This window comes from Eulemur rufifrons, unplaced genomic scaffold (genome assembly GCF_041146395.1).
Source record: "Eulemur rufifrons isolate Redbay unplaced genomic scaffold, OSU_ERuf_1 scaffold_517, whole genome shotgun sequence".
In the NCBI taxonomy this organism is placed as follows: Eukaryota; Metazoa; Chordata; class Mammalia; order Primates; family Lemuridae; genus Eulemur; species Eulemur rufifrons.
In genome coordinates, this window is record NW_027183299.1 from 20,001 (window position 1) to 28,163 (window position 8,163).

Below are 8,163 nucleotides of genomic sequence, written 5' to 3' on the forward strand. Positions count from 1 at the left end.
CTGCGGTCGCGGGCTCCTCGACTCCCTCTCCCTAGTACCTCACTGGGTGTCCGAAGGCGGGACTACTTTTTTCTCCCGCCCACTGGCTCGCTAACGCCTCCGCCTCCGCCGGTGTCGTGCCGGGACCCCATGGTCCATGGGGTTGACCAGATGTCCCGTCGCACTTAGTCTCTGCGAAGCCGGCCCCGTCGACGCTATGGAGGGGCGTCGCCGCCAGAGGGCGCTGCGGTTGCGGGCTCCTCGACAACCTCTCCCTCGTACCTCAATACGTGTCCGAAGGTGGGATTTTTTATTTTTCTTTCCCCCTCCACCACCACCCCCCGCCCGCCGCCGCCTAGCCCGCCTCCGCCGCCTAGCCCGCCGCCGCCTAGCCCGCCTCCGCCGCCTAGCCCGCCGCCGCCTAGCCCGCCTCCGCCGCCTAGCCCGCCGCCGCCTAGCCCGCCTCCGCCGCCGCCTAGCCCTCCGCCGCCGCCGCCTAGCCCGCCGACGCCTAGCCCGCCGCCGCCGCCGCCTAGCCCTCCTCCTCCTCCTCCTCCTCCTCCTCCTCCTCCTCCTCCTCCTCCTCCTCCTCCTCCTCCTCCTCCTCCTCCTCCTCCTCCTCCTCCTCCCTCCTCCTCCTCGACCTCCGCCGGTTTCGTGCTGGGATCCCATGGTCCTTGGGGTTGACCAGATGTCCCGTCGCACTTAGTCTCTGCGGGGCTGGCCCCATCGATGCTATGGGGGGGGATCACCGCCAGGGGGCGCTGCGGTTGCGGGCTTCTCGACTCCCTCTCCTTCCCCACCCCTCCGCTCGCCCGCTCCTCCTTTCTTTACTCCCTATCGCCCCGCCCCCTTTTTTCTCCACACACACGCAATTATCACGCTCACGAACTATCCCGGGACCTGGCGTGACTTTCATCGCAATCTCCCCCCCCCCCGGACACACACACATAGAGACACACCCTCCCGGCAGGGAGCACCCTGAGTGGTCGTGCAGATGTCGCTGCTGCATGCGGCCTCCGCATGGGTTCGCTGGTTGACCAGATGTCTGGTCCTTGGGTGGTTGACCAGATGTCTGGTCTGTGGTTGTCATCCTGACAGGGAGGCTTCGGGACGGATTTGGTCTCTCTGGCCTCGCTGCCCCTAGGGATCACCCTGCGATCGGTATTCTTCTCGCGCGGGGCGAGGGGGCGCTCCGGAGCATTCCTCTCCTCTCGGAGTTTCTGTCTGCAGTCTCTCGACTTGCTCTCACTCCCCTACCCTGCTGTGTGACTTTCTTTTTGGTCCTTTCATTTTATCTATTCTCTCTTTGCCTTTTCCTGCCCGCCTTTCCGCTCCCCCCCCCCCCCCGGATTCATGGTTTCACGTCACGCGGGTGACGTGCCGACACACCAGGAGGCCCTTCTCACACGTGCGCGTGAACACGCAATCAACACGTTTATGAACTAGAAAGGGATCTGGTGTGACTTTGCTATTATTTCCCCTCCCCTCCTCCCCGCGCTGAGAATGAGTTTCCCCGGGCTCGTGTGCCCGCCTGGGAATCGGCTGCAGACGCCATGGCCCCGGGTCGACCACATGTTGCCCTGGGGTCCACCAGATGTCTCTGGCGAATTGGGGCCCTAGGGTGCTTGTGACGGTGTGGTCACTAGGTGTCGCTCTGGGCTCAGTATTCTTCCTTCTCGCTGTGACTTTGGTCTCTTTTTTTCGAAATTTCTTTCTTTCTTCCTCTTTTGCCCTGTTTCCATTTTCCCTTCTTAATCTCTTTCTCTCTTTTTGTTGCTTTTTTTCCACGGCAGATGGGTGATGTGTGTGTGGAGGAAACGCGGCGTCAGGGAGAAGACACATCTCACACGTGCTCGGGAACACCCGATCGTCACGCTTCTGAGTACCGACCGATGGATCTGGTCCCGAATTTTTTAATAGTTTTCTCCTCTCTCTCTCTCTCTCTCTCTCTCTCTCTCTCTCTCTCTCTCCCCCCCCTTCCTTCTCTTTCCTTTCTCTCCCTTCCTTTCTTTCTTTCTCTCGCTCTCTCGCTCTCGCTCTTCTTTTCTTTCTGACAGAGTCTCTCGTTCTGTTGCCCTGGCTAGAGTGCCATGGCGTCAGCCTAGCTCACAGCAATCTCAAACTCCTGGGCTCAAGCGATCAGACTGCCTCAGCCTCCCGAGTAGCTGGGATTACAGGCATGTGCCAGCATGCCCAGCTAATTGGATATACGTGTGTGTGTGTGTGTGTGTGTGTGTGTGTATATATATATATATATTTTTTTTTTTTTTTTTTTGAAACAGAGTCTCACTCTGTTGCCCAGACTAGAGTGCCGTGGCGTCAGCCTAGCTCACAGCAACCTCAAACTCCTGGGCTCAAGCGATCCTACTGCCCCAGCCTCCCGAGTACCTGGGACTACAGGCATGCGCCACCGTGCCCGGCTAATATTTTTCTGTATATATTTTTAGATACTGTTTCTGTATATATTTTTAGATATATAGTTTCTTTCTATTTTTAGTAGAGATGGGGGTCTCGCTCTTGCTCAGGCTGGTCTCGAACTCCCGACCTTGAGCGATCCACCCGCCTCTACCTCCCAGAGTGCTAGGATTACAGGCGTGAGCCACCCCGCCTGGCGTGTACGTTCTGTATTCACAGCCAGACGGAAGGCAGGGAGAATGTTACCCTTTCAAAGCCCGCCCTGCTCGCCTCTCAGCCCACCGATGGCACTCTGAATCCCGTGGCATTCCTTCACTCAGCTGAATTCTTCAGCACCCGACCCCCCCCCCACCCCACCCCCGTGCCACGGGAGTTCGTTCTCATGGCAGAGCCATCGAGGCTGTTGCCACACGTGTTGTAGGTGCCTAGGCAGACTGTGCCCTGGCCCCGAGGAGGTACGGAACCGCCTATCGCCTCGGGAGGGAGGGACAAGATGTGTCCGTGTCCAAGGCGACGTCCTGTCGATCACGAGGAGGCCTGCAAAGGCTCGTATCTGCCAGGCATTGAGCCACATCACATGAAACACCGGTGTGTTCCTTCACTTAGGTGGTGTCGCGTGTTGATACTCACAGAGGATGATAAACCCACTCGCATGCCGGCTGAGCCCCCTGTGTCTCCTCCTCTATCCACTGAGGGAAAAAACCGCAACGAAAGGTAGAAAACCACAGGGGGGGGAAGACTGCCCGTCGCTCTCCCTATGTGACCGTCCGGAGTGCTCGTTCAGATGGGAGGAGGTGTGTTTGTGTGTGTGTGTGTGTTTCATTGATTTTGGTGCCATCTTTTCTCTGCAGCTGCGTCAGAGGACAGCGATTTTTCCGATTTTCACTCCGCTGAGTGAATTGCCTTTTGAAGAGAATGTCCACAGGAAGCCTACGGTCCTCCCGCGGGGGTGGCCCTCCTCTAGAAATGAATCTCGTTTCTTGAACGGAGGGGACTTGTTGACGCCATCATGCTTTCGGGACGACTTCTCAGACGCTAGCTTTGGACCGCAACATAGGTGCCCCCGACATTGCCTCAAGGGTTCCGTGGTGCCTCCTGTCAAGAGACCCCACCGACCGTCCCCAGCCTGCCCGCTCAAGGGAGCCGGGCCCCTTCTGATCTGTCCGCCCGCCGGTGAAGCTCCCTCCCGAGGGTCGGAAAGCCCACCTGTTTCCCAGTTCGGTTGAATGATGGGGCACCCGGGCAGGGCACTGGCACCGAGTGACTCCATTCTGAGTCTGTCTGCTCTGGGGGGCGGGGGCGGGGGCGGGGGCGGGGGCGGGGGCGGGTGGGGGGGCAGTTCCGTCTCGACCCGGTGGCCTCCTACCGACTGACTCGATGGGACGGACCATTCTCACTCAGGATCGTGTACCTTCTTGGCCTAGGCACATCCCGGCACTGAAAGCCACTTTTCGGGGACACTCTCCCACGTACAGATAGATGGCCTGCACGAGTGCTCTTCCTTTCTCGAAACACTGGAAATCTGTCCTCAATTTTACCTGACCTACCTGACGGTGTGTGATAAAGGAGCATAGAACCCTCAGCCACCCTCCACCTTCCCGCTGTCCCGAGAGACAGTGCCGAGCGTGAAATTCTATCCCTGACTCTCTGTGTCCACCGGAACGTGGCCTGACTGCAGTGACGTCAGCTACGTCAAGTCGTTCTCTGGGTAGGGAAAGAACTTAACCAGATAGGCCCTATCGGTCGCTTCTCTGTTCTGATAGTTTTGTGGCAGCCATTTCTTTCCCCCTCTCTTTTCTTTTTCTGTCTCTCTCCCCCACCCCCACCCCCAAATTCTTTCTACGAAGACGTTTAGGATGTCAGATTCTGGCCACATGCCCCCCCCTAGGCATACGGGGGCCAGCATAGACAAAGGTCTTCGGTACCAAGTGTTCATTCCACGGTGACAGATATTGCCACTCTTGTATTGACCAGGGCGAGATGGTGAGTGGGTCAACTCTGAAACTCCCTGTACTCTACTTCTCTCTTGGGTAGGTCCCTGCCCCAACCCTCCGGCTTCTAGCACACACCCAGGGGCACTCTCTCCTCTCTGGATAAAGTTCCAGATGATCCGATCCGCTCCGAGGAGGAAGGGGAGCTGGCCGGGCCACCCACTGTGCGCCCCACCCCCGTCAGTCATAGGGTCCGTTCTTTTCAGGATGACACCGGCAGCGGTTGCTGGGTGTCACCTAGCGGCCACTTTGATCAGACCTCGGGATCCGGAAAGTCAGGTGACGTTGGGAGTTTAAGAGCTGACTCCCGGGAGGTGTGGAGGGCGGGGAGGAGAGCACGGTCCGGACGGTCCCACCCTCTTCTTCCCGGGCCCGCAGCTCTGGGCCCGCCCGGGGCAGCCCTAGCCTCTAGCGGGTCTCCGCCCACCCGCCCTGTTGTCTGCGGGAGGCGCCCCTCCTCCCGCTCTCTGCCTCCTCCCGGGACCGTAGGCCTCTGCCCGTCGTCTTTTTTATTTTTATTTTTTCCCTTTTGTTTGTTTCTCTTTTATCTTGTGTTTTAGGCTTATCGAATATCATATCGTATAAAAACTTAAATCACAGAATGAATTATATTAAGTAACAAGATGTGGCTTTTTATCCTACGCCGAGAACGATGAATTTTTCTCTTCGTGTCCATTTTCCTGTCCTGGAAGAAATACAAAGTTGCTCGTGATACTTCCCCATCATCTTCCAGTTTCCCCGACTGTCAACACGATGTATTCGATCGTATATCTTTGTGTGTGCACGTGGGCGCCTGTACCTATTTCTTTTCGGCATCAGTCTCAGGTCTTTTGGCACCTAGGGGGGAAAAAGGAGAAACCAATAAAGGACAGAAAGACGTTCTGTCGTTTTACGCTCCCCACCACCACCACCACCACCACCACCACTTTTGGGAGCTTGTAGTCTGGCCTATGTCCCCAAGGCAGGTTAAATCTTTTCTTAAAACTCCCAAGTGGTCCCCTGCCCCGCCCCCCCCCCCCCAGGTGGGCGGCCGGCAGAGTTCACAGGCTTTGTTTTTGGCAGAGCCTGGACGATTGAAATAATTAACCACAATCAACGCTAAAGCTGAGAACCCCTCCCCCCCTCATTAAAAGCTCTGTATTTCTGCCTAGCCCTATGTTCGGGGAAATTCGGAGGCTTGAGATGGGAAGGTCTACCCTATTTTCTCCTTTACCGGCAAAATAGACTCTCTCTTTCCTTCCTCCTCAAACAGCTTGTCCTCGTTATTCGGCCTCGTGGGCAAGTGGCCGAGCTTTCGGTAACACCAAGTCTTCTAAGTTGTGTTGTGTTATCGGTCTTGTTTTCTTTCTTTTCTTTTCTTTTCTTTTCTTTTTTTTTTTTTTGAGACAGGATTTCTTTCACTCTGTCCTCTCCCAGGCCGCCTTGGCCTGATTGTAGCTCACAGCAAGCTCCAAATCCAGGGCTTAAGTGATCCTCTCTGCCTCAGCCTTCTGAGTAGCTGGGACTATAGGCAAATGCTGCCACACCCGCCATAATTTTTCTTTTTTTTTTTTTTGTTGGTAGAGATGAGGTCTCATCGTGTTACCCAGGCTGGTCTCCAGCTGCTGGGCTCAAGTCACGCTCCCGTCTCTGCCTCCCAAGTTGCGGGGATCACGGGCATGAGCCACCATGGCCAGCCAGGTTATTTAAAGGTGATCGCTTTGCTATCCTGATACAAAACCCCAAATGTGCGAGTTTAAGGCACCAGACGGAGGGAGTCCCCACACTACATCGTCACGAACATTGAGGGTGGCTCACGAAACAGCTGGGATGTGGCCACACAGTAGTGATCGAGGAGATATATTCTAGTGGGATAGCAGAAATATAGAATGTCCTGAAGACACTAAATGTCGGAATGCCACAGCAGTCAATGGCTGACAAACTTCCATTCCATCGTGTCATGGTAGGCGGCTTACTTTTCTCCTGCTCCCTCGGTATGATTAAGGCCTGACGTAGAAAATGTCTACGTCTCATCCAAATCCATCGAGACGATGGAAGGGGGAACTGGGAGAGGAATAAAGAAAAACAAGAGGGGGAGAAGGAGGAAACTGCCTCCCCTGCCCCCATGCTACCCAATTAATAAATGAAGAATGGGCCGGGCGCGGTGGCTCACGCCTGTAATCCTAGCACTCTGGGAGGCCGAGGCGGGTGGATTGCTCAAGGTCAGGAGTTCGAGACCAGCCTGAGCGAGACCCCGTCTCTACTAAAAATAGAAAGACATTATATGGACACCTAAAAATCTATATAGAAAAATTAGCCGGGCATAGTGGCGCATGCCTGTAGTCCCAGCTACTCGGGAGGCTGAGGCAGTAGGATCGCTTAAGCCCAGGAGTTTGAGGTTGCTGTGAGCTACGCCACGGCACTCACTCTAGCCTGGGCAACAAAGTGAGACTCTGTCTCAACAAAAAAAAAAAAAAAAATAAATGAAGAATGGCCTCTTCCCTCCTCTTCCCAACCCCTAACTATGCCTGGAGGTGTATCGTAGGCCTACAGTCCTAAGAAATGTACAACTACTGATAGTAATGGGAAGAAATGCAGTCTAATAGGTTTCTGTGCAGTGGGACACCTGGCCAGGGCACTTACGGTGAATGGAGCTTGCAGGGCGGGCGGGAGGTTGCTCTGGGTGAGTCTGTGAGTTGGCGGTGAGTGGTGAGTGAATGTGAAGGCCTAGGACATTACTTACTGTAGGTTTTCATAAACCCTGGACACTTAGGCCACACGACATTTACCTTTAGAAATTTCTTTCTTCAATAATACATTAACCTTAGCTTACTGTAAGTGTTTTCACTTCATAAACTTTTCCATGGTGGTTTGGCTTTTTTTTTTTTGTTTGTTTGTTTGTTTTTCTTTCTTTTAAACTTTTGGACTCTTTTGCAACACCACGACTTAAAACACAAATGCGTTGCACTGTTGTACACAGATATTTTCTTTCTCTGTGTCCTTATGTGTTCCGTAAGCTTTTTCCTACTTTTAAAGTTTTTATCGTTCTATGCACTTTTCAAAATAATAAAAACTAAAACGGGGGGGGGGGGTGGGAGAGGGAAGGAGAGAAATACACACACATGAATATGTTTCCCAAGTGAACTGAGGAAGGGGGCCGAGTCAAGGTTCTCAGGGAGCCACCAGTGATGAAACGGTCAGGCTCAGAATCAGCATTGCAGAGTGGCTGCAGAGCCGGGGGGCCTGGACTGGCTACCTGGACGACACTCCGTGTTTGGTAACTTGGCGAGTCATACATCCTCTTGAGCCTCAGCCTCTTCATCTGCAAATGCAGAAATCATGGTGCCTACCCCACAGGGATATTGTGCAGAGTGAAAAAGCAAATGCAGGCAAAGCCCACAGAAGCACGCGTGGTAAACAGTAAGCCTTTAATCGTGGTCACAGTCGTTGTTATAGGATCATCTTCCTATGTCCTTGTCTTTTAAAGATTAGCAGAACCTCCCAGAAGATGAGAATGGGCTCCCCCTGAGCAAGTCTCGGCTGTAAAGTCACAGGCATGTTGAGCATGTGGCACAGAAGGCAGAATAAAAACCTGATCCCGGAACATTATGTTCCTGCAGGACATGAAATCATTGAAGGTATGGGAAATCCTACCTCATATCCGTTTTACTAGAACACCTATGATTGCGTACGCACATGGACGCACGCGCACGCGCACCCCAAACTTTTTGAGCTTCACAAAACAGCGTAACCAAGGAACACACTATGATGCTTCTTAGCGATCTATTTAGGCCCA

At 54.1% G+C, this 8,163-nt stretch overlaps 1 pseudogene; it reads right to left on the reverse strand.

The window, feature by feature from the left end:
• Nucleotides 1-1,344: 1,344 nt before the first annotated feature.
• Nucleotides 1,345-1,436, reverse strand: LOC138380536 (small nucleolar RNA U13; annotated as a pseudogene).
• Nucleotides 1,437-8,163: the final 6,727 nt, after the last annotated feature.